The 26486-nt window shown below is 35.2% G+C and overlaps 1 protein-coding gene across 6 annotated transcripts in view; it reads right to left on the bottom strand.

Moving 5' to 3' along the window:
• The window catches only part of NRIP1 (nuclear receptor interacting protein 1), a 98320-nt gene that overhangs the window by 40074 nt on the left and 31760 nt on the right, over positions 1–26486 (bottom strand). For 5 of the 6 annotated variants that reach the window (XM_072740941.1, XM_072740939.1, XM_072740942.1 and 2 more), the window contains exon 3: positions 9919–10039. The exons of the other annotated variant lie outside the window; for it this stretch is intronic. The gene's annotated coding sequence lies outside the window, so the exon portion shown is untranslated. The remainder of the gene's footprint in view (positions 1–9918; positions 10040–26486) is intronic. 6 annotated transcript variants of the gene reach the window in all.

Below are 26486 nucleotides of genomic sequence, written 5' to 3'. Positions count from 1 at the left end.
CACTGTGCCTTTAAAAAGTTATGTATGATCAGAAACAACTTTCTTAAAGACCACTTTAAACCAACATGACTTTTTTTTTTTTTTTTTTGCTTAGGAAAAAGCACGTATCATCCTATACTAATTCTTTGAGAGTTGAGAAACCTGGATGATCTGCGCTACAATTTCTAAAGAAGCAGGGATAAATTGCTCAATGAGAATTCTAAATCACAAATGGGCAAAAAAGAGGGAGACAAGGTGAGGCAATAAAAAGCCCTTCGCTCATCCCCTCCAACATATTATAAATAAATCACAGTTGCCAGAAGGAAAAGTTCATAATTCCTAGCTCCTAAATCAAGTCATTTGATAACATTTCCATGAGAGAACTGTCGGCAGAAAACTTCTCCATTAAAAGTTTATCCAAGAATTTGATTCATAAATTATGTTTCACCCTGTTAAAAAAAAAAAAAAAGAGGGCACTTACACATTTCCTTTAGTTTAGAATGCCACCTTCTAAAGTCAAACCGAAAGATTCAGAGAAAGGAACGGCAAGGAGACCGGAATGAAGGAGTTAATGCCTTTAAAATTCAGCTTCCATCATACATGGGTGACTATCTCTTTAAATAATTTAAATCCTCTCCATCAACTACAAAGCTGTTTTGAAGCCATTTAGCTTTGTTCTTTACATGTGTTCTAATTAAGAAATGACCTTGTCATCACACACACCATAAATCCGGGATTATTTCCTACAGCAAAAAATTCACAGAGTCCCCCCAAAAAAAGAAAAAGCAGGGGGGAAAAAAGACTTCTTCCTCAGTTCCTTACTAAAGGAAGTTGTTGGTTGGCTAAACGCTGAAGCAGTTTCACCGCATAATTTTTTTTGTTGTTGTTGAATGTCACAGGGCGGGTTAGTGTGACCTTGAGCTGCATCCGCAGCACAGCAAGGGTCGAGATGCCTGCAGGCGCCCTTGTACTGGATTTGCAAGACAAAAACCTTCAAACTGGCTGAAGGACATCTTAAATCTCTTCAAAGGTTTTCCGAACTAATCTGGGCTGCTCTTAGCAGGATCTGTGCCAGTGTGAGAGGCAAAATTAAAAACAAGGTCTTTGACAGGATGTTGTCTCCTCTTAACCCTTCCCAAGCAGCACAGAACAAATCACCAGCTTTCTGGAGAGAGAGTTTACCTAGAAGCATTGGTTCATAACAAATTATGTAAGCAAGCGATCACAAAGGATGGGGCAGCCATCAATCCTCACAATTAAACCTCCCATTGCACTTATTAAAGAATTGGGGGGAATCTTCTTCTTGCCCATATTTTAGTGCAGTGACAGGAAAACTTAAAGCTCTATTTGTTAGCTCTTAGGTTTGCGGAACAGTCATAAATTAAAAATAAGGAAATCTTTCCATCAACATTAATCTCTAGAATTTCTTTTTCTTTTAAGAATAAGCCTCTAGCTGGCTAAGTCACAAACTTCATGCATATTACATATAGCTTACTAAAATTGTAACAGGTAAAGAAAATTACATCATATGTTTATTTCTTCTACCTAACATCATGGATACATGGCTACAAGAGGAAAAAATCAGCATTGTGAAAATGAACATACGTAAAATAAAGCAATGTCAGCCTTGTTACAAAAAGTCAGTGTAATATACTGTTATTGTGTGCAGTATTTCCAATGCATGTATCCAGAGAACAGTATCAATGCCAGCAGAGGGTGTGAGTCTTCCCTGGCAAAGCTCTCAAAGTTTAATTTAGTAGCTATGCTCCCAATAGTCTAAGGGAACAAACTTTGTAACAGTGATTTTAGGATTTTGCATTTTAAGTATTTCTCCTTCTATAACATGTTCGTTTGTCATCATCAGATATAAGGTATGTCATAATTAGTTGTAAAGAGTATTCAGTGAAAGGTAAGAATTTATTCAGGTCCAATAGGTTCCAAATTCTGCCCTTTTCATAAAAAAAGACTAAGTAAAATTCAAGACTACTCTGAGTAACTCAACATACTTTCACTTATTTGAATTCTGCTATGCTTTCCTGAATGGGACAAGAAAAGGGTAAAGTAATACCTGGTAAGTAGGTAACACATGAAAGTGAACCATACATGTGAATTTCTTGTCTCTGTGCAAAAGGAGTCAAGAGCATACACTGTGCTAAATGCTATGGCTGAAATCTATAAAAAAAGGTACTCTAGGAATGCAGAGTGAGTGTAACTAGGCTTTCAGTTCACAGGTATATGTGTCCTAAGTGGTGGTCAGTTATGGTCAAAAAACAAGGAAAGGCTGGCCAGGGAGAAGAGAATGGCACCACTCTAGGTTACATAAATAATAGTCAAAGGCAGAGAAGAGCGGAGTGTGATACAGGAAGGGGGTGGTCCAATGTGACTAGAGATTAGGCTGAAAACGCAATTGGGACCAAGGACTTTGAATCAAGGCCATGCCAAGGAGCTGGCCTTTATCTTGGTGGGCAGTGGAAGGTTTACAGGCAGTGAATGCTATGATTAAATGCATGTCAAAAACAAAAACAGAAGTTGTAGAGTTGTTCATGGCTTGGAGGGGAGAAATTTGAGATGAATTAGTGCAGAGAAGAAAACATGGTCAAAATAAGGCAGGGGGCAGGAACCCTGAAGAAAAAGATAACTAAAAAAACAATAAAGGTTGGTCTGAATTGTTGGAAAGCAATTTATAGAATATAGTGCTATTAAAAAGGGCATTTTTAATAGTAAATACATTAAGTAAAAAAAAAAATGATTATTGCTTCTCAAGCCCAGGTTTATAAATCACAAATCCTGACATGATTTATACGGTTTCTAGAAAACTAAGAACTCCGACAGAGGTATGTAAGAGTCAAAATCAGATTCTGTTGGAGATGTGGATTTTGTACATTTCAAAAGACAATCTTCATTAAGTATCGGGTAAGAATTTTTGCTTAGTAAGGCAGCAATATGTACCTTTTCAGGATAGTATGAAGACATATTTCCCTTGGCTATAAGAGAGAGATGTCTGGCTTAAACCATAATGTGGTTGATGGAGCTATCACATCAAGGGTTTCATCAACACTAATAATAATAAAATTACTCCAGCAAACATTTATTGAGTATGTACTATGTTTAGAACTCAGAATTAAAAAATAAAAAGTCCCAACATTCTATCAGCTTTGTGCTTCTTATATATCACTTAAAATGGTAAGTCCCTAAATTACAGTTTCACACCATGACACCGTTACACAACAAAAAGACTGTTAGTAAAAAAGAATATTGAGCTGTCCGTGATTTAAGTCTCAACTAGCAACCATCTTAGTATTCCCATGCGGCTGACAAGGTACACAATGAAATCCCAGAACTCTCTGGGAAGACCCAGTACCCATGCAATTTGAAGAGAGTCGTCAAATACTCTAGAGACTGACTGTCCTGCTAAGACCTCAGAAGGAATTTAACAGAGTATCAGCCAAGGTAAGAGGGTAGGGAGTAAAAAAGAAGAGGAGACACTAAGGCCAAGAAACTATCTGCCAGAGAGCAGACTGTACTCTCAGAAAAGGAAAGCCAGCATCAGGGATCATATTGAAGCAAGTGGAGGGGAAGGTCAAAACAAAAGAGAGAAGAAAGATTTTGAAGGGAGTATTTCTCACTTCCCTGAAGAAGTAAACTGTACTCTTCGAGATCATTAAGGAGGGACTAAATCTCCAAACCCTCTGGAGTAAGAAGAGGCACCACAGGAGAAGTATTTGGAGGTTCACAAGTCATAAAAAGGTCTAGTAATTGAAAGCCAGTGTAGTGACAGGGCACAACTAGAAATGACCTTCCCAAGTATTTACAAATAAAATGACTTCTCCCTGAATAAGCACCTCCATCCCACTGGTAATAGTTTCCAGCACATTCTATGTCTAGACATTAATATAAGGGTGGGTAATATCAGTCTTGCAGATATTTTTTAAAAACTCCAATAATTTACTAACCTACAAACACAAAGGCTAGGATACATTATTGAAATAAAAACACAGAATATTCTGTTGGCAATTAGTTAAGTAAATTCCTGTAAAGCACAAGTTCGGAAAGCATGGTCCAGGGACCCCAAGAGTCTCCATGATCCATTTAGGAGGCACATGAGGTCAAAATACTTTTATAATACTAACCTGTTATCTGCTTTTTTGCTTCTTTCTCTCAGAGTGTACAATGATGTCCAGAGGCTACATGACGTGTCATGGCTAATGTGTTAATGGCTAATGGAATACAGCCTTGTATATTCTTGCGTTTTAACATTTTTCTCAGTTTTGATTTCTAATGTGGTGAAATATTGGTTGATATGACCCTCACAAAGAAAAACTCCCCTGGGTCCTCAATAAGTTAAGAGTCCGGAGGGGTCCTGAGACTAAAAAGTTTGAGAACTGGGGCTAGTCTAACTGTAACAGAATCAAGAACTTCAATCTTGGTTTTAATCTTCAAACAAAATCTCCACTTTCTAATTTTCAAGAATTTACACTATTAACTATGCCAGACAAATGCTATTCTCTGTGCAGAAAAGCCTTAAAGACTTGAGTAGGGGAAAGAAAAGAATGACCTTTTAAAAAAGAAAATTAGGAAACTAAAAATGATACAAAATATCATTCTTTGCCTGGTCTCTACTCTTGGGGAATCACCATACAGAAGTAACAAATCCACAATTATTGATAAAGAAGATAGTATATGTTGAGAGCTGAAGGCAGAAGGATAGCTAAGTGATAAACTGGCCCTTAGTAGGCTTACCCCACCCCATCAGGAAAAATATAATCCACAACATAGTGAGATACTACTATAGGAAAACTCATGCACAAAGTGAAAAAAGCATGAAGGGGAAATTCTTGGGAAGTAGACAGGCAGCGAACATGTTTGTCAGTGAAGGCACCTGACCCCAGAGGTGGCATGTAATTCACATTACATGACTGGCAAAAATCAAGGTTTTGCCAAACGAACAGAAGTTAAAAAGCACTCTTCAAGCAGGGGGAAGCGCATCAGTCCCAGCAGGGAAAAGCAACAGCACACAGTAGGTTTTAGAAACTTTAGTTTTCTAATCATAGATATTTGAATTCTGTTCAAATAACAGAAACTGTGAGTAATTAGAAAGTTTTATAGAATTTGATAATGTAATTTACTATCAGTTAAATTCAATGATGAGAAATTTGGACTTGTAATTTGTGTGCCTTTTTCTTAATTTCCAACCTGTTGTAGATAGCAGCTTTTTAAAAATACAAAATAAGTAATTTTTAAAAAAATATATGAAGTGAAAACAAAAACTGGTCCTTCACACAGATATTTGGAGAACCTTAGAGAACAAGATGCAAGATGGCAGGAAGGAGGAAGGTCAACTGGAGACAAAAGCTTCAAGCTAGAGCTTGCATAGATTGTACTACCAATAATCTATCTTCTTTTTTTTAGAGAGAGAGAGAGGGTGCATGAGTGCACATGCCTGCATGGTGGTGGGGAGAGGCGGGGAGGCAGGCAGAAGGAGAAAAGAGAGAATCTTAAACAGGCTCCATGCCCAGTGTGGGAGCCTGTCCTAGAGCTTGATCCCAAGACCCTGAGATCATGACCTGAGCTGTAATCAAGACTCAGATGCTCAACTGACTGAGCCACCCAGGTCCCATCAATAATTTCTATAAGTAAATACAAAAAAGAAAATAAATGGTGTTTGAAAATGACTAGTATACTTCTAATCCAGAGTGAGTGAGGAAATTCTGGTTATCTAAATAAAATGTGTAAACTCTACTGTTAGAATCACACTCATTTCAGATGTGCAAACCACAGGCCATGTGGCTGAAGGGCAAACATGGCAGAGAATCAAGGAGAATATCAGGTTTATTACAGTTATTTTAAGTGAAAATGACCAGGGTCTGGGTAAGAAGCGAAAGTGAATTAACACTCTTATCAACATATTTTAAAGTTATTTTAGTTATTTCATTTGAAATCTTTCATGGGAGGGCAGCCCGGGTGGCTCAGCAGTTTAGCACCGCCTCCAGACCAGGGCGTGATCCTGGAGACCCAGGATCATATCCCACGTTGGGCTCCCTGCATGGAGCCTGCTTCTCCCTCTGCCTGTGTCTCTGCCTTTCTCTCTCTCTCTCTCTCTCTCTCTCTCTCTTGAATAAATAAATAAAATTAAAAAAAAAAAAGAATTATTAAATCTTTCATGGGAGAGAAAAAAACCTGAGTTGACATGGAGGCTTGGTATAGTGGTAAATTTTCCTCTCAAAATGTTAGGTAGTTACATCAATTAAGGTACTAAGTGGGGGCACCTGGGTAATTCAGCGGTTGAACATCTGCCCTTGGTTCTGGGCTGATCCTGAGGTCCTGGGATTGAGTTCCCCATCAGGCTCCCTGCAGGAAGCCTGCTTCTCCCTCTGCCTATGTCTCTGCCTCTCTCTGTGTATCTCTCATGAATAAATAAATGAAATCTTTAAAAAAAAAAATTAAAGTGCTAAGTAAAAGACTTTTAAAAAGTCAATCCTTTAATGACACCAAGTTCAGCAAAATGTTAATTATATTAACGTTTCCCACTGTAATAGTGAGTTAGAATTAAGGAAGGCCTGTTACTTTCCTATGGTCATTATGTTATTGGGATCACTGAATTATTCTATGAGAAAACTAACACAAGCAAACTGGAAGTTTTAGGAAAATGTGATGGCTGTGGAGACAAAGGCCTAAGTAAGGAGGCTTCCAGCACAAGCATTCAAGATGAGAAATGCATTCTGAGATAAGATGCTGGCTGTGGGAAAGGAAATTAAGGAGTGGGTTAAAGCAATCTTGGAAATTAATGCTTCATTTGAGTGCATCATCCACATTTTCTTGCAAAGGCTGTCCACAAAGCCAGGGAAACATCAGTTGAGAAAGGTAAGTTAGTTTAGGGAATTAATTCCATCTAAAATAACTCACCTAGATTCTGGACTGATCTCAGTTTCACCAGTACCATGTTCTCAACTGAATATCTTGTGTAGGAGTTTAAACACTTTTTTAAAGTGTGATTCCTTTTATTTTGGGGCTTGAACTCATGACTCTGAGATCAAGACTTGAGCTATTATCAGGAGCCAATCCTTAACTGAGCCACCCAGGTGCCCCTCACAGTGTGATTTCTTAAAAACATTACTTTGAGAAATGTTTTATAAAGTTTGGGGAAGGCATTCCATGTAGACGACTAGACTCATTTTACCAACCTAGTGACCCAATCTGTTAGAACCAGCAAAATCATTGGCCATTGTCTCTTTATACAGATACTTCTGTAAGCTGATGGAAAAGTTTTAGCACTTAAAACATGTGTTGAAATACTTATCAACAATTTAATTGAACTAGAAAAAAAAAAAACATACATTAGAGAACTCTTCCCAATGAGAATGCATGAGTTATAATAAAAACTCCACTTAGTGAGAAAATGAGTATATTCAAGTGTTTAAGCTAAATTGATTTATGGTCAATTATATCTAATTGTACCCAAGATAGTCACTATTTTTATGTCATCAATATTTACCAAAGTTCGCTAATAAATAAATGTTGCACTCTGAAATAAACAGAGCGTAGAAAGTATATGGAGTCCCCAAAAAACACTTTTTTGTGTTTTTATTTTGTTAGTTCCATATAACTAACATCATCCCATATGATGACTAACTTTTTTTTTTTCCAAAAGGAGCTGACAACTGAGCAAAGGAAATCTGGCCCAAGGCACTGAGAAGTTTTATAAACACTTCATGCTTTATATGGCTTGCAATATTCATTTAATCAAATTATTCTCCTTTTTTTCATAATCACCTTCTTTGGCCTCTCATTCAGAAGGACATTACCTAAAAATGTGATATACAGAGTGTCTGAGAGGCTCAGTGGATTAAGCATTCAACTCTTGATTTTGGCTCAGGTCATGATCTCAGGATCCTGAGGTTGAACCCCAAGTAGGGCTCCACCCTGGATGTGGAGTCGGCTTGAGATTCTCCCTCTCTCTCTCACTGCCCCTCTCCCATTCTCTCTCTCTCTCTTAAAAAAAAAGTGACATACCTGTTTTTTGGAGTGCAGCTGTATGAAAGACAAACTATAGTAGAACCTCATGGAATATAGTAATTCAGAGTCTTCAAGTGTTTTCTATCAAATACTAATCTATATAAGGCCCTCCTTTTGGAAACTGAGAATCCAATGGCTGGCTAATGGAATGCCTACTTAAAAGTTATTTTATATAATGACAATTTCTCCAAATTTATTTGATCAAGAACTCTCATTCAAAACATAATTTAGAAAACAAACATACAATTAACATATTCATTTCTAAATCTTGAAAAAAATTTAAATATATATTGATGATAATCATGAATAGCTCATTTTTATATGCTTTCAAAACTATTCATTGTACATTCTAAAGAATCTATCTTTTCTATTTGAGAGAAAGATCTAAATTTGATCATTTTTCAAAGACAACTTACTGGCTATGTAAATTTGCCAGCTGGCTATCTATAATTTATTTATCCAACTGTCATAAGTGGTGGTTGCTTACTTGGTAAAACAAGGGCGTTGACAAATTAAGAACAACAAACTAATTATATCTTGTAGGTCACAAGAATATGCATGATTACAATTTTCACTTAACAAAATTAAAAGTTGGGAATTGGGGTGCAGTAACAACTATAAAAGCAAATTTCAGACTATCAGTCATTAACACAAATGAAAGAACTCAGCATTTAACAAATACAAGTCTGGTTGATTTAAAATCTCAATTTAGAGGAAAAAATAATAGGTGAATATGTGAAGAATGACTAGCAACCAAATAATTATTAGTAATTGTGATTTTTATTTAACAAATAAAATGTTTTAAAGATTTTCATACTTAAATTACAAGAAAGAATAAACAGAATGATCAAAATAAGAAAGAAGTAGAATGATTAAATAAGTTATTCACTAGCTTTTCTGAATATAACCAGAATAGTGAAGAGAAAGGAATCTGTATCATCACCGTGCCAACCATATTATACCTAAGATAAGGAACAAATTTGGCTCAAAGTTGCCATCCCCCTTTAGAAACATCAGAGGCCATTAAAACACCATGAATTTTAGGATATCTTATCTGCTTTCTCCTAACAAGAGTTTTTCAGCTAGCTAATTGAAAGTGAACTCTTCACAACTAATTATGAGCACAATAATTAATCACTATGTCCTTTCCTGGTTTACTTGGAGTGCTTCTCTGCCCAGGCAAAAGCAGCACAAAGTCCAAGAGCTTAAGACAGGACAAATTCATTTAGGTTGTAGCTCTACTAGATAACAGGAGTGTTAATCCAAGGAGAATTAACCACTCACCCATCTCTTTCTGTTGTTCTGCCCACCTACTTGTGTTAATTTAGTCAGATTATTTTATTACTTCTCAGAAATGCTAATATACTATTTGCCTTATAAGAGGTAACCATTTTATATAATTCAAAAATCACTGACTTAGACTATAATAAACCCACAATAACCAAATATTGCTCCTATTTTTCCTCACAACAATAATTAACTTTTTATCTGAAATCAGATTGCTATTTCAGGTTTTATATTAACTGTCCATTTTCTCTGGTTTTTGGTAAAACAAATTAAGTATCATCAACACAAACACTATTTTTGATTTCAAGCTTCCCAATCCCCCTCTCCAGAAGTAATCTACATCCTTTAAATTCAGAAGGAAATTTTTTCTGTCTTTCTTATGGCACTTAGCCTCTTTTTACTGGTTGGTTAAATTTATTTATCTATACTTATACTTTCCCTGTAAGTTCTTTAAAATTGTATCTTATTCACTTTTTTTTTTTTTAAACCACACTGTGCCTAATGAAATAATTTGACAGATAAAACACAAAAAAAGTAAGTCTGGTGATTACAAGCTAATTTATAACTAAGAGAGGATTCTTTAAAATATATTAAAATCACCATGATTAAGCCTTAAGAAGTCAAGAAAAATATTCTCACCATCTGTCTCTGAGTTTGTCTCTACTTTCTGAGAAAGGAAATCGAGAAGGCTGTTGTAAAGTAGCTCTGATGTCATCTGAAATCTTCAGATTCTCTGCTCCTCCTTTGGCCTAGCGTGCATCTGAGGAAAAGGAAAACCAGATTCTGGAATATCTTTTGTGAAGTTCTGTAAGCTATTCCCAGTATCTTTTCTTATTCAAGTTCAATGTAGAAGCAGTCATTTAACAGAGAAATATGGTTTTATGACTTAGGAAAACTTCATTAAAGGAAAGCATGTAACGTTTGCTTTTTAGACCATGCATTTGATAAAAGTAGATGCTTCAAGCAAACAAACTGTGAATAAGATTTATAGTTGCTAGGATGTGCTTTATTAACCTGTTAATTTCAAATTTCTGTCAAATTAATCCAATTAAGCCACATCTAAAAATTCTAAATCCTCCCTCCCAAAGATATATATCCAAAAAGAAAAAAGAAAACTAACAAGGAAAAAGGGAAGAAAAACATAGCTATAGTTTTTTAACTAAACCTTTTCTGTTACAAAATACTACCTATGTAACCTTCTAGCACAAAAATGTAATAAATATTATATGCCTTATGTCCATAGACAGACTTGTACACCAATCTCCAAAGCGGCTTTATTTTAAATAGCCAAAAACTGGAAACAACTCAAATGCCTATCAGTAGGTAAATGAATTATGGTATACCCACAAAATGGAATATTTACTACTCAGCAACAAAAAAGGATGCACAATTGATATAAGCAACAGCATGGATGAGTTTCAAAATAATTATGCTGAGTGCAAGAAGCCAGTCAAAAAGTAATATTTAGTATATAATTCCATTTGCAAAGAACTGTAGAAAATGCAAAGTGTTCCACAGGGAGAGAACACATTTCAGTGGCTACCTGGGGATAAAGGGGTAGGAATGTACAGGAAGGAAGGATTATAAAAGGATACTAACTGTGGCGATAGGTTCATGGGTGTATACATATGTCAAAATTGATCAAACTGTAAACCTTAACTATGCAGTTTATTAGATGTCAATTATAACTCAATAAAACAAAAAAAAATTAAATTTCTTAAAATGTTCCATGCACCTTAATGTAGCAATTCCAAGTCTAAGGTTTATCCTAATGAGAAAAAAAAAAAAGGATATATACAAGTATTTAGCCATAAGGATGTCATTATATACATTGTTTTTAATAGTTCAAAAAATAACAAACAAACTGAAAACAGCCATTAGATGTCAAAATAAAAAGTTTGAGACTAGTTTAATAGATTCTGGTATATTACATGGGATACTAGGTAGCTATTAAAATATAAAAATTATAGGATATCATTCCATATAACTCATATAATAAGTGATAAAAATAGGAAGCAGAACATTATGTTCAGTTTAACCAAATTTATTTCAAAAATATATGAAAATAAATGTAGCAATTATTTCTTCATTTAGAGGTAATTTTTATTTTTCCTTTTTGCTGATTTATATTTCCCAGTTTCTATATAATAAACATGTATTACTTTGGTAATAAATAAAACAAGGGATGAAAATACCAATAGTTTACAACTGTCCATTCCCCAGCACAAGTAAAACACTCCTCATAGGTGGTGCATATTACAGAGTTCTGAGCTATCATGTCACCTCTACCAGTGACCTACTAAACAGTAGTGAGAAAAGGGCAGGTCTGACAGGATAAACTGGAGTAATAATTAGTAAGCTACGTGCTTTACAAAGTGCTTTCATGGACATGACCTCGTTTGATCTTCATAACTCAGTGAAATGAGCAGAGAAGGCATTATCCCATTTTATAGAGGGGAAAGAGACAATGGGCAAGGCCAGCTAAGTGTCATGTCCCAAAATTACAAATCTTGGATTTAAATTGAGCCTTGACTATAAATTCTGACAGGCATTCTAAGAGGAATAGGGAACAATCACTTCTGATTATTTATAACTAGAAGGCAGTGATTTATACGTGAATTTAAAAATAACCGTATTTGCAATTGTATTAGTATTCCTATTAGAATATGCTGGGGGCCTCAGGGATTTCCTAAATCCCTAGGGTCCAACCGTGGAAGCTATATCTTGGCAACCCCAGCTTGCCCCTAGTCAACATTACCTACTAAAGCACTGACATTCAAAAAGAATCTAATTGCTTAGTTTTCAGATGCATTTCTTTCCTTCTTGAAAAACAGAAAGTATCACCTTTTAGTTTAAAGCTGGTAAAAGAAAGTAACCATAACTATTTATGAATCCTGCAAATAGTGACTTACAAGTTGATGTCAAAAGACCTAACTTAATGGTACTTTAAAATACCACCTTTTGGGCCAAATCTTTTGTGTATACCTGTAGACAAGAAACAGTCTCCAAACAACTTCAAGTATATTCAGTGAAGAAAATGATCCAACTCCTCACAAAAATATCAGTAAACATCTTTGGAGGCGTATTATTAATAAGCTGGTCAGATCTACTAGTGAAGCTTTGAAGCATAAGGAATCCGTATAGCTAACCACTCCTACTAATACTCCCATGACTACCAGAGACTTAAAAGGTAATTAATTAATGGTAGCTCTTGTTTTCTGGGCACTTCCTGTGTTATCAGACACTCAACTAACCTCTTTATATACATGATCTTTAAAACAACCCTATGAGATGACTATTATCAACTCCATTTTATAGATGAGGAACCTGACTTTAAGTTACCCCAAATCATAAAACCAGTAAAAGCTTAAAGTGGAATTCAAACTCTAGTATATTTTATTTCAAAGATGGGGCCTTTGTAGTTCTCTGGAATACAAATATAATTTTTCTCTAGTGTAAGCCACCTACTATGATCTCAACACTTGGCAATGAATGGTATGTGAAGTTCATGAGTCTATATTTTCCAAATAAAGAAAAAATATCCAGAGCCCACAATTTATGTCTGATACTTTGCCACATTCTAGAATAGTTTGCTTTAATAGCTGGTCTCTATTAAAGCATTGTTTTAACCCTTTTGAGCTGACATGATCACAAGAAAGATAAATTAAAAGAGTATTTAAATAAAAGTTAGCAAAAGATAATATTAAAGAAACTACTCTCATAGATTAATATTTTAACACTGTCTTATATTAATAAATGAGTAAATCAGTCTTAAATCCAAGTCAGTGGAACTGAATTTGCCAGATGTTTTGGATCATGAAGACAGGAAGCATTTCTATGAATAAGAAAGTGTTTAAATGACTATTATAATTATAGTAATGCAATATTTCTATGGAATATTATGCAATCATCAAAATATATAATTTCAAATAATATTTAATGACAGATACAATAAAATGAATGTGACTCTAGTAGGAAGCAAGACACTCAACTATTTATGTGTTAAGCTGAACAAAGCTTAGAGGTTAGGCACTGTGCTAGGTGTTGGAATTACAAAGTGAACAAGAAAAGCACAATCCCAAATGCTGGACTACTTCTCACTGTATTCTTTGCCTGATTAGGGCTTTCAGGTTGTTTAAATATCAGTTTTAGTGTCATTTCCTCAGAGAAGCTTCTCATCACTTTTTGTAAAGTAGCTTCCTCTCTACCTCTTCCTTTGTTTAAACTCTTTATTTTGTTTTCTGTTTCCTTGATTTTCTTTTATCTGCATCTACTGAGATATTTATGAGGTTCTAGTCCTTCATTCTATTAATAAGGTATATTACATTAATCGATTGTTTCAGGGTGAAGACAACCATTCCTTTCTGAGACAAGCATACACAACTAGCGTCATACTTAATGGTAAAAGACTGAATGCTCTGCCCTATAATGCTGGTAAAAAGGCAAGATGTCTCCTTTAGACATCACTATTCAACACTGTACCAGAGAGTTCACTCAGTGCAATCAGGCCAGTAATATAAAGACACATAGATTGGAAAAGAGAAAGTTAAAACTCTCTATTCGCAGGCAACATTATCTTGTATGTAGGTAATTCTAAGAAGGCTACAGAAAAGCTACTAAGAAAGTTTAGAAAGGTTGCAGGATATAAGCTCAAATGTAAAAATTAATTGCATTTCTATATACTAGAAATAACCCCAAAATGAAATTTTAAAAATTCCACTTAACAATAGCAACTGAAAGAGTAAGAGACTTAAGCATAAATTTAATAGGGGTGCCTGGGTGGCTCAGCCGTTAAATGTTTGACTCTTGATTTTAGTTCAGGTCATGATCTCAGGGTCATGATATCAAGCTCCACATAGGGGTCCTGTGCTGGGTGTGAAAACTGCTTAAGATTCTCTCTCTCCCTCTCTCTCTGGTCCTATGCACTACCCCCACCCTGCTTGCTCTCTCTAAAAAAAAAAAAAAAAAAGTCAATTTAACAAAAGTCCAAATCCTATGCACTGAAAAACTACAAAACAATGTTTAGAGAAATTACAGAAAATCTAAATAAAGATGCATTCCATGTTCACGTATCTAAAAGAACCAATGTTGTTAAAATGGCAATTATACAAATGAACATTCAGAAACCAAATAATCCAGTTAAAAAATGAACAGAAGAAATGAACAGACATTTCCCCAAAGAAGACCTCCTGATGGCCAACACATACATGAAAAGATGCTCAACATCACTTATCATCAGGAAAATGCAAATCCAAACTACAATGAGATATCACCTCACGTTTATCAGAATGGCTAAAATCAACAACACAAAAAACAATTGGTGTTCATGAGGATGTGGAGAAAAAGAACACTCCTGCTCTGTTGGTGGGAATGCAAACTGGTACAGCCACTGTGGAAAACGGTTTCTCAAAAAGTTAAAAATAAAACTACCCTACTATCCAGTAATTGCACTGGTAGGTATTTACCCCCAAAATACAAGGCACTAAATCAAAGGGATACATGCACCCCTATGTTTATGGAAGCATTATTTATAATTGCCAAATTATGGAAGCAGCCTGAGTGTTCACTGACTGGCAGATAGATAAAAAAGATATGGGAGAGATATAGATAATGGAATATTATTCAGGCATAAAAAAGAATGATATCTTGTCATTTGCAATGGCATGGGTGGAGCCAGAGAGTTCAATGGTAAGTGAAATAAGTTAGAGAAAGACAAATACCATATGATCTCACTCATATGTGGAATTTAAGAAACAAAACAATCAAGTGAGTGACAAAAAAGAGAGAGAGGCGGAAGAGACAAAAGACAGACTTTTTATTGAGAGCAAACTGATGGTTACCAGAAGGCAGGTGGGTTGGGGGATGGCTGACATAGGTGATAGGATTAAGGAGTACACTTGTGATGAGCACTAGGTGATATATGGAATTGCTGAATCACTACATTATACACTTGAAACTAATATGAGACTGTATGTTAACTATTCTGGAATTAAAATTAAAAAAAAAACAAACATTCTTATAAAAGAAAAAAAAAAACGATGGCAAGTCTTCCCAAACTGGTCTATCAGTCCCAGTATGCTTTTTTTTTTTTTTTTTGGTAGGAATTAATTCTAAGATATATATGAAATCTAAATAAGGATTTGGAATATCCAAAACAATTCTGAAAAAGAAGATTAAAGCTTTAGGACTTAACTACTTAACTTCTAGCCTTACTGTAAGGCTACAATAATCAACACAGTGTGATATTGGCAAAAAGACAGACACACAGATAACGAAATAGGATGAACCCAGAATAACTCTCACATTCATGGTCATCTGAATTTCAACAATTGTGCCACTGCAATTCAATGGGGAAGGAATGGTCTTTTTAACATATGATGCTGGAACATGTCAATAATCACATGCAAAAATAAATAAGTATAAATGTTTCAGAATTTACAAAAAAAAACCTTAAAATCAATCATAGCTGGAATTATAAAACTAAAACTTCAAAACTTCTAGGAGGCATAGGAAAAAATCTTGTGACCCTAGATTAGGTAAAGAATTCTTAAATAGGACAATAAAGGAGCAATCCATTAAAAAACCAAAAAACGGAAAAATTGGACTTCATCAAATTCTTCAAGCCATAACTTAGATAAAAGACAAGCCCCAGAATAGAAGAAAATATTTACAAATCATATACATGATAAAGAAATAGTATCTAACATATTAAAACCCTGAGACCTAAAGAATAAGAAGATAAAATATTTTTTTTAACAGGCTAAAGATCTGAAGACATATCACCAAAGATACATGTTTATTTAGTAAACATACAAAAAGATGCTCACCATCTATCCCTAATAGAGAAATCCAAATAAAACCACAATGAGATTCCACTATACAACTCACTAGACTAGCTATAACTTTAAAAAAACGAAAAAATCCAAAGTTTGGCAGAATAGAGAGAAATTGAAACCCTTATACATTGTTGATAAGACTATAAAATGCCACAGCCACTTTGGAAAACAGCTTGGCAGTTTCTTAACAGCATACTCATATATTTAATCACATGACCCAACAATTTCACTCCTGGTATCTAACCAAGAGGAATGAAAACATGGGTCATTTGTGTGCAAATGTTTATAGCAGCATCAATCATAATAGCCAAAAACTGTAAACAATCCAAATATCTATCAACTGGTAAAGGGATAAGCTTAAAGTAGTAACCAAAATAAAATAAATAAAAATTAATAATTCATGCAATAAGGATAAACCTAAGAAACATAATGCTAGTGAAGGAAGCTAGATATAAAAGACATATTTTTATGATTTTGTTTATATGTAAAATGTCTAGAAAAGTCAAAATTATATAGACAGAAAGCAGGTCATCTCCTGGGACAGCAGAAGGGAACAGAAACTGACTGCAACAAGCATGAAGAAACTTTAGAGTGATAAAAATGTTCTACAGCTAGACTGTGGTGATGGTTGCACATCTAAACAAATTGACTCAAAATCATCATACTGAATGCTTAGAATGGGTGAATTGTGTAGTATGTAAACTATGCCTCAATAAGGTCATAAAAAATAAAAAGGATACATTCTACATAGAACCACAAATTGTTTTAAAATGAAACCGAGGTTAAAATAAATTGCCATTTCTCCCACTATTTAAAATAATCATCATAAAGATAAACCTAATGTGTAACAATTACTCTTTGGAGAATGCAGAAGTAGTTTTAAGATGACTATTCACCTGTCTCATATACTGCTGGTGGAAGGGTAAAATGGTACAACCGCTAAAGAGAACAGTTTGGGAGTTCCTTAAAAGTTAAATAGATAATTACCATATAACCCAGAAATTCTAACCCCTAAGGTATAAATAGAAAAGAAATGAAAACATATGTCCATGAAAAAAATCTGTATATGCATGCTCATAACTGCATTATTCATAATAGCTAAAACCTGGAAACAATCTAAGTGTCCATCAGATGAATGGGCAAACAAAATGTGATATGCTCAATACAAAAGATAACATCCAGCCAATGAAAAGGGATGAAGTACTGATAAACACTACAACACAGATGAACCTTGAAAATTACTATACTGAGTGAAAGAAGCTAGTCACAAAAAAAAACATGTACTGTATGATTCCATTTATGTGAAATGTCCAGAACAGGCAAATTCAAAAACAGAAAATAGATTCACAGCTGTCTAAGGACTGGGAGTGGGGAAGGATAGGCATGGGTAGTGACTGCTAATGGGTGTAGGATTCTTTGTAGGATCATAAAAATGCTCAAAAATTAGATGGTGGTGTTGGTTGCAAACCTGCATGACTATAAAGAACAGTTGAAACTGATGAATTTTATTGTATGTGAACTGTATCTCAATAAATTTATTTAAAAAGATGATTATTGTGCTCACTTCAACTACCAAAATCGGAACAATACAGAGAAGAGATGACACGCAAATTCGTGAAACGCTTCATATTAAAAAAAAAAGATGGATTATTAACCTAGGATTTATTAAAATATCAAAAATAATTTCAGAGTAAAATTCTGGATTTCTAATCTTGTTTCTTTGCTTTTCAGCATATCTAACATTTACTTATACAAGTATGTTCATGTTTAGTTCATTGTGGCTAAATATAAATCACTTCTAAAAAATCAACTGCATTTTTACACACTAGTAACAAACAGAAAATAACATTTTAAAAATATCCAACAAAAGGGGCACCTGGGTGGCTCAGTCCTTAAGCATCTGCCTTTGGTTTAGGTCATGATCTCATGGTCCTGGGATTGAGCCCCACAGGGGCTCCCTGCTCAGAGGGGAGCCTGTTTCTCCCTCTCCCTGTGTCCTTCCACCCTGCTTGTGTTCTCTCTTAGTATTTCTCTCTAATAAATAAATAAAATCTTAAAAAACAAAAACAAAAAACAATCCAACAACAAAACATACCTGAAGAATAAAAGTTAACTTGAAAATATATTGGAAGACATTAAGTACAACCAAAATAAATGGGAGGACATACCATATTCATGATAGAAAGACTCAGTATCACAAAATCACAATTCTGTGATAAATTTAATGCAATGCCAATCAAAGTCCAAAAGGTTTTATAAGTGGAGTAGCAAAAGCCCAAACAGACAAGCCATCCAACCAGAAACAGAATAGAGTAGGGAACTTGCTGTATCTACACTAAGATTTATTATAAAGCTGTACTAATGAAATTAGTGTGCTTCCAGAAAAGAGGCATACTGCCTGCTAGAGAAGAAACACACCTTCATATAGAACAAAAACAATATTTCACAAAGGTCACAACACTGCAGATCACTAAAGGAAAGAGGAATCATTCAACAGTGCTGAACAAACTGGTTATTTTTTTGGGGGGGGGGGGAAGAAATTGGATCCCTCCTATGTAACACATAAAAAATAAATTCCATAGGGATTAAAATTTTATTTTTTTTATTTTTTATTTTTTATAATAATTATTTTTATTTATTTATGATAGTCACAGAGAGAGAGAGAGAGAGACATAGGCAGAGGGAGAAGAAGGCTCCATGCGCCGGGAGCCTGATGTGGGATTCGATCCCGGGTCTCCCGAATCGTGCCCTGGGCCAAAGGCAGGCGCTAAACCGCTGCGCCACCCAGGGATCCCGGGATTAAAATTTTAAATAGAGAAGACAAGTCTTTAATTTTTTTTAAGATTTTATGTATTTATTCAGTAGAGGCTCAGAGAGAGAGAGAGGCAGAGACACAGGCAGAGGGAGAAGCAGGCTCCCCGTGGGGAGCCTGATGCAGAACTGAATTCCAGAAACCTTGGATCATGACTTGAGCTGAAGGGAGAGACACTCAACCACTGAGCCACCCAGGTACCCCAAGTCTTTAATATTTTTAAATAAAACATAAAGGACTATCATTATGAACTGAGTATGGAAGGTTTAAAACTTAAAACACAGAAAGGGCTAACTATAAATATATGAATAATAAATTCAACTACATTATCATTAAAAACTTCCATTCATCAACAAATACAACAAGAAAAAATAAAGAAGATTAAATACAATACCACCAAGCACATTGCCAAAAACAAAAAAAACGAAAAAAACCACTACAGTATCCAGAATGTATGTATGTGTGTATATCCTTTAACATTTTATTTAAAAATAGAAAAAGCAGGGATCCCTGGGTGGCACAGCGGTTTGGCGCCTGCCTTTGGCCCAGGGTGCGATCCTGGAGACCCGGGATCGAGTCCCACGTCGGGCTCCCGGTGCATGGAGCCCGCTTCTCCCTCTGCCTGTGTCTCTGCCTCTTTCTCTCTCTCTCTCTCTGTGACTATCATAAATAAATTTAAAAAAAAAATTAAAAATAGCAAAAGCGTAGGGGTGCCTGGGTAGTCATTTGGTTAAGCATCCAACTCTTAACTTCAGCTCAGGTCATGATCTCAGGGTCAGGAGATCGAGCCCTGTGTAGGACTCCATGCTCAGTGGGGAGTTTGCTTCAGATATTCTTCCTCTCCTGCTGCTCCCTCTGCTCACACGTACACACTCTCACTCTCTAAAATAAATAAATAAAATATTTAAATAAAAATAAAAATAGGCAAAATACAAAAAAGTATCCCTGATGAAGGGTGTCAGGGTCTGAGCAGGATGAGGCAGGTACCCAAGCTGGAAAGGAGGGAAGAGTGTGACATGGGAGTCAGAGCCCAAACTTTGGCAGAGTGGTATGGGTTAAGCAGGACCTGCACAACAGATGTCAATGACTGATCACGGGGAGGAGAGTGCCCACAAAAAGATGCACTGGACTGTACCTGTAGGAATTGACATAGGGTTGAAGGGGGCTTCCGCATGAAGGGTCTTCAAAACTTAAGAATTTGGGGAGGCGAGTGCAATGAATATGGCATGAAGATTACATACAGTGAGACCGGGCCAATAAGTAAATTTAGGTTAATAATAGGCAAGTTTCTCACTATTGGAGAAGGGGATATATAAAAAAGGAAGAAAATGTGATTAAACTCTATAGTGTAGGAATGAAACTGGAAGTAGCAGCACGATTGATGAATGACACGTCAAAAAGACACAGAAGCCAACCTTAAAGGAATCCCATTGGCTGAATCTGGGCAAGATGAGCATCAAAATAAGTAACAACAGTAACTGATTATAGCTCACTGAATACAAGACAGAATCATGAATTTGTACTGATATAATTAATTAAAGTTTGATGAGGAAGGAGATCGTCACACAGTCTTAGAGCACTTCCACACAAAACAATTATTAAACAGAGGGAAAATGAGTGATTTCACAAGAGAGAAACGTGACAGACACCATCTTCATCATGTAATCAAGTTAACATAAACACTAATGCGTCAAAATGAAAATCATGTGTCACCTGATAAGATACTAAGAGAAGACACAGCATAATGTCTGAGATATTCCTGCCAAATATTCATAACTTGCATGTAATCATTAGGAAGCAGCAGACAAATCTAAAGGAAGAGAGTTCTACAAAATAAGTGGCCTATGCAGTATAGTCTTGGAAAGTGCCAAGGTCTTGAAAGTCAAACAAAGACTGAAGAACTGTTCCAGATTGAAGGAGACTGAAAGGATGTGACAAGTAAAATGAAGGCGTGCTTCTAAACTAGATCCTTTTGCTATAAAGGACATTATTGGGACTACTTGTGAAAATTGAATGAGATCTGAGGATTAGATGGTAGTAATGCATCAATGTTAATTTCCTGATTTTGATGGCTTTATTGTAGCTTATAGGACAATGTCCTTGTTTGTAGGAAATATACGCTCATTTATTCAAGGGTGATGAGGCATCACATCAAATCTTCACGGGAAAAATTTTTCTTTCTTATGTTGTTACTTAAAATTGAAAAAAATTAGAAATAAATATATTTAATGCATAGTTTTAAGTACATACTGGACAAAAGCCATAAACGAGCAATTCATGAAAGTAAAACACCAATGGTGAGTAATCACATGAAAAGATGTTCAATCTCATTAGCAATCAGAGAAAAGCAAATGAAGACATAGTAAAGATGCCGTTTTGTAGCTACAATATTGGAAAAAGTTAAGTGGCCTGAGATTTCCAAGTTTTGGCAATGATTAGGTTAACTGGGAGCTTCTGTGGTGTTATTAGTGGTATATAAACCACTAATTTGTGGTCCAATGACTTCGGAAAACAATTGGCATTAATTTGTATAACTGTTTAATAAACTCATATAAGTAATCATAATTCTCTATACCTCTACTCTTAGGTATATATTCTAGAGTCTTACACATGTGCACTAGAACATACATAAAAGAATTCAGACATAAGCAATAATTGTAATAGCAAAAACATACCTGTATCAGTGTACAGAAGTACACCAATCTCAATATAGATATGTCAAAAACAAAACAGGCATACAGAAACATCCAACAGAACAAAAATCCAGATGTCTACCAATGGCACAATAAATAAATTCAGACAATGGAGTATTACTCAGCAGTAAAATAAATGAATTGCAAACTACATACAATAAATAAATTTCAAAGAACCATAATGAACAAAAAAGGCAAGTTTCAGGCAACTATGCACCCTTTTTTATAAATCTTTACAAAAAGTAAAATTAAACAGCATATTACTTAAAGATCCATGTGATAAAACCAGTATTATTAAAAACTAAGTGATAAACACAAAATTGAAGACTGATTAGGGAGTCAGGGAAGGCATTAAGGGCAGCGCCATGGGCAAGAAGGGATATATGCTAATAGATGCACACTTTCTCAGTCAAGTTCTGGTTGGTGGATTCTTGCTGGATCATTTTAATATTATGCTTTATAATATAAATATATTTCTATTTGCATAATAAAAAATAAGCTGCCACGTTGTGGCAAAATAGAGTTTTACTTTGATAAGAATATAGTTTTAGGTGAGCATCGTAATTTGCAGACTTGAACAAATGCTAATTGCTGGGTAACAGATTTTCCTAAATCTCTTTTTCAAAACAAAATAAAGGAGGGTTTAAGAAATACACTCCAAAGAACTGGAAAGTAGACTTGTAGATAAAAACTTAGAGCTCAGTCAACCAAAAAATGAGGCCAATTCATATCTACCATCAATTTGGTCTTAAAACTAGCATAAATGCTTGCTTAATCACTCCAAATTTGCAGAACTCTCTCATGGGAGTTGATCATTTTGCAAAAATTACTTAACATGAGAAATAGGCAAACTGAAGTAATTCAATATACTCCAGGTTCTGACCAAACAGTATTTCCCCTCTAATTATAAACATTTCCCCTCATTGATCGCATAGGCTAGTGGTCATATACTCACCCTGATTGGCCAAAAGTGTAATAAGAAAAGCCTAACCCATCCTTAAGAGCAAAACTGTCTTGCCCAATAAACAATTCCTTATATTTATTTTACGATACTGTTATCTGAAAAAACCCATGATAATTCAATATTCTCAACAACCTTGCATTGTAGGTAGGGCACATTATTACCAAGCAACACCTATGTCATGCAGCATAATATTATTAAAAGTTTAAAAATAAGTTAGAAATGTGAATGTTCTAAATCAAATTTTCTTTCTATTTATTGAGTACCTATAACGTAAAAGGTACTTTATAAGGTGTTTCTCAGCATTTTACGTGATACATACAGATTGAAAATCTTAGCTATGGGCAGCCCGGGTGGCTCAGCAGTTTAGTACCGCCTTCAGCTCAGGGCCTGATCGTGGAGACCCTGGATCGAGTCCCATGTCAGGCTCCCTGCATGGAGCCTGCTTCTCCCTCTGCCTGTGTCTCTGCCTCTCTCTCTCTCTCTCTCTCTCTCTCTCTCTCTCTCTCTCTCTGTGTGTCTCTCATAAATAATTAAATAAAATCTTTAAAAAAAAAGAAAATCTTAGCTATGTGCTGCATCCTCACTAAATGCAAACAAATATATAATCTGGTTTAAAAACCATCTTGGACTAATTCCTCTTCAAAAGAAAAGCCATTTATCCTGATATAAAATAGCAATTCTTTTCCTGGCTTGGGTCACTACTGAATATTATGCCTGAGTCTTAATTAGGTTGCATAATACTGAGGAAATTGGGATGGAGACCATACTTGGTTAACAATACAACATCCTTTAGAGGAATTGTTGCATCATGCTATAGAGGGAATGAACAAAAACTAAATCCACACCATTGGTCCTTGTGGTGTATTTCACTTTTTATGTATATTTTTGACACAAGTTGGGGCTTCAGGAATGAGGTATTGATTGAAAGAATAAATATACTTCTCACACAATTTCTGAAACGACTACAGTGGCCACTAAATAAATGCTCAGTATATAAATGCTTCTTTCATTAGTCTATTTTAAAATTACCTCCAATACTTCCCTGTATTTGTTCAATGGAACATAAAAAATCCCTCTCTGTATACACTTTATTTCTCCATTTCCTATTCTCTCCCTATTTTTTAAATTTATATTCTTTTAAAAGGCATGCCCTGTTATTAATGACCAATGTCATCCTTTTAAAATATATATATTGATCCATCTTCAAGAAATACTTATATTCAATTATTTATTTTACATCTCCATCTGACATCCATCATCAATTGTTTATTTGACATCTGAGATTTAACATGTCAATAACTGAGTCCCTCTTCTTCCTAATCTCAGATTATATCAATTCCATCTTCTAACTGTTCAGGCCAAAAACCTGGCTGCCATCCTAGATGCCTCTCCTCTTCCCACAGGCTACATCCAATTTGTCAGCAAAGCCTGTAGGGTTTGCCTTGGAAATATCTACATCCAACTACTACTTACTGCCCCCATTTAAATCACCATCATATCTCCTGGATTATTACAACAGCTTTCTGACTGGTTTCCTTGTTTCTGTTTTTAATGTCTTTTGGTTTACTTAACACAACTGCCAAAAGTGATTCTGTGAACACGTTTTATTGTGTCATTCCTTTGCTCCCCACTCTGACCTCACTTAATGTGACTCTCCCTCATTGACCCACAGGGGCTTTGACTAGAATATTCTTCTCCTAGAGAGCTGTATCACATCAAATCAGCCTTTCCTTAAGTTATCTCCTAGGCAAGATAAGATGTTCCCTGAACATAATCTAAAATTTCATACACCCCTGCCCCAGACCTTCCACACTCCTTTCTCTGCTTCAGTCTCTACTTAGCACTGTTTGTAAGATATCATGAAGTTGAATTGTTGCATACTGTTTGTCTATCTCATGAATAAAATGTAAGCATCAAGGGGGCCGTAATTATTCCCTTTTCTAGTCACTGTTCTATCCTTAAGACAGAGAATAAACGGAATACAGTAGATACTCAATAAACATATGTCAAATGAATCAAGGCATGACTGTCTATATTCTGTGATTCCATAAGGAAGGAAGCTTGCAAAAATTAAAAAAACTGCAACCTTCCCTAGCTGTGTCATCCACTGCAGCAGCCCTCTAAAAGACATACCCACCCCCCCTTCTTACTTGCTGGTAAAACACTCTTTCTCTTAGGAGGTAAATCCTGATTAGGTCAAGCCACTAAGACAAGTATTGTTTACTTTGCCAATCAGGGGTTTAGGCACCGGCATATGATGCAATTGCAACCAATAAAGTTTACTAGGAAATGTTTTTCTTACCAAAAAAAAAAAAAAAAAAAAAAAAAATAGCATGGAAAAATGGCCACTTTGCAACCAAAGATTGCAAAAAAGCAGCAGAGTAGAAAACTGGAAAATACCCTGTGCGTTCTTGTTAACACCATTAGGACAATTAATTACCTCTATTCTAAACTTCATGTTGCATAGGGTATTTATCCCTCGTTTAAGTTAGTTTAGTAAGCTCTTCAATTACTTATATTTTAATTCACATAGAAAAAAGTTAAAAATAGTTACACAGTTTCCTGCAATGTGTTAATCCAACTAAAATGAAGATAGATGTCAGGTGTTTTTCCCCTTTTCTATGCTGCAGGCCTACAGAACATGTCATATGACAATAAGACAAGACCTCTTAATATGAGTCATACTTTCTCACAGGAATTAATTTATAAACAGTGTGTTCCTAATTAAGAGTTGAAAATAAACATATGACCAAGGCAAAGGCAATCCAAATATAGAGCTTTGAAATAAATGGCAAAATGTACTCAAAATCACGATCTGCCTAACTGGATTCTACAGAACTATCAGTATTTACTCAAAGGAAGGAAGAAAGGGAAGGGAAGAGAGAGGAAGTTAGGTGGTAAGGAGGGACGTGGGAGGTCCCGTGGCCAAACAAAATTAGGACGTGATGAATTAAACATAAATAATTACACTTCCTTTGTGTGTGTACACACATTGGAAGGCAGGTGGGGGACACCATCTCAAATGTTCCCCTTCATCTTTGAAGTAATCCTAGGTTTGAAGGGAAGCCGGGTTTCATGACTCAGTAATGGGTTGAGTCCAAGACTAAAAGTCATCAGATTTTGGTTTTTTACTCAAAGCCAAACCATTAGTCAGTAACAAAGCCAAAGCTTTATCTATCCAAGACTCTAACTTAACTCTTCAAGTTCTCACTGTACGAACCTATCAAACTACAGTGCTTTCTCATAAAAGTCTTATAAGGTTGGAAAATTTCTACAAATTAAAATTCCTATACCATTAAATAGCTTCTTTTAGACATACTGATCACCAAACAGACGATACAGAAAATTAACTTTATAAAGGAGAAACTCAACTCTATACTTAATATGATACCTATAATATGTGGTAACTATTTACTTACCAATCCCTTATTAGCTGTCACTTTGAAAAATTACTGGATGAATTATGTTATGGCTCTGAAAAAAATTATTGCAGGATGGTGGGAAAAGTAGAGATTTCCTTTAAAATCTTCTCAGTATATGTAACAATAGTAAAAAAAAAAAAAAAAGCATTAAAAATTATTCTGTGGTAATACTTGAGAAAGCATTCATGAGTCAATTTAACTGAGGACTTTAGTCCTGAGAGTATATCTGATCATGGTAAGGTTGACCATCTATTGACAATCCTGCCTACTCCTGCTTTCCCTGCTTCTCCTTTGGGTCACTCTCAGGCAATGAAGCAGAAAGGAAAGCAGAAACATGAAATAAAGACTGGATTAAAAGTACAGAGCCATAAAATTGGATGCTGTCTTAGTTCATTCAGGCTGTTATAACAATACTATGGACTGAGTGGCCTATAAACAACAAAAATTTATTTCTCAGAGTTTTGGCAGCTGGTAAGTCGA

This window comes from Vulpes vulpes, chromosome 15, assembly GCF_048418805.1.
Source record: "Vulpes vulpes isolate BD-2025 chromosome 15, VulVul3, whole genome shotgun sequence".
NCBI lineage: Eukaryota > Metazoa > Chordata > Mammalia > Carnivora > Canidae > Vulpes > Vulpes vulpes.
The sequence above is the reverse complement of the archived record's forward strand: the minus strand, read 5'-3'. Positions and strand labels throughout refer to the sequence as shown.